The following is a 1,412-nucleotide window of genomic DNA, read 5'->3' as shown; positions in this document are numbered from 1 at the left end:
ATCACCTGAGCCTGGGAGGCAGAGGTTTCGGTGAGCCTAGATCACACCACTGCACTCCATTCTGGGCAACAGAGTGAGACCTTGTCTAAAAAAAAAAAAGAAAAGAAAAGAAAGGCCGGGCGCGGTAGCTCACACCTCTAATCCCAGCACTTTGGGAGGCCGAGACTGGTAGATCACAAGGTCAAGAGTTCGAGACCAGCCTGGCCAATATGGTGAAACCCCGTCTCTACTAAAAATACAAAAATTAGCTGGGCGTGGTAGTGGGTGCCTGTAGCCCAGCTACTCAGGAGGCTGAGGCAGGAGAATCACTTGAACCCAGGAGACGGAGGATGCAGTGAGCTGAGATCACACCACTGCACTCCAGCCTGGGTGACAGAGCAAGACTCTGTCTCAAAAAAAAAAGTAAAGGCTTTGCAAACATAAACACTCAATAGATCCAAGTGATTATTACTATTACTGATAATATATGTTATTATTTTTAAATTTTTTTGTATTTTTCTCAATTTGATAATGTACATATTAAATCATAGCAGAGAGTAAGACAAGCTGAAATGTGGAGTGGTTAAGAGTGTAAGATCTGTGACCCGGCAGTTCCACTTCTGTGTGTGTGTGTGTGGTGTGTGTGTGTGTGTGTCACATAGAGCACATCTGTTGTCCCAGCTGCTCAGAAGGAGGCTGAAGCAAGAGGATCACTTGAGCCCAGGAATTCAAATTTAGCCTGAGTAATATAGGGAGACCCTGTATTTACAAAAGAAAAGAAACAAAACCAAAACCAAATTACATATATATGTGTGTGTATATATATATATACACACACACACACACATATACACACATACATATATCCAAAAGAAATGAAAATATATGTCTACACAAAAACTTGTATGTGAATATTCATAAGATTATTCATAATAGCCAAAAGGTAGAAACACATGAATGTTCAATTGATAAATCAATTTTTTAAATGTGCATATCCATACATGGTATATTATTTGTCAAAAAGGATCCATGCTACCACATGGAGGAACCTTGCAAACAGCACAGAAAGTAGACAAAGCCAGTCACAGGAATCATATACATGTAGAATGATTCCACTTATATGAAATGTTTACAATAGGCAAATCTATAGGGCCGGGTGCCGTGGCTCACGCCTGTAATCCCAGCACTTTGGGAGGCCGAGGCAGGCGGATCATGAGGTCAGGATATCGAGACCATCCTGGCTAACATGGTGAAACCCCGTCTCTACTGAAAATACAAAAAATTAGCCGGGGTGGTGGCGGGCGCCTGTCCCAGCTACTCGGGAGGCTGAGGCAGAAGAATGGCGTGAACCCGGGAGGCGGAGCTTGCAGTGAGCCCAGATCCCGCCACTGCACTTCAGCCTGGGCGACAGAGAGAGACTCCGTCTCAAAAAA

The sequence above is a fragment of the Mandrillus leucophaeus genome, unplaced genomic scaffold (assembly GCF_000951045.1).
Source record: "Mandrillus leucophaeus isolate KB7577 unplaced genomic scaffold, Mleu.le_1.0 Scaffold576, whole genome shotgun sequence".
Lineage (NCBI taxonomy): Eukaryota > Metazoa > Chordata > Mammalia > Primates > Cercopithecidae > Mandrillus > Mandrillus leucophaeus.
This window is presented reverse-complemented; position numbering follows the sequence as displayed.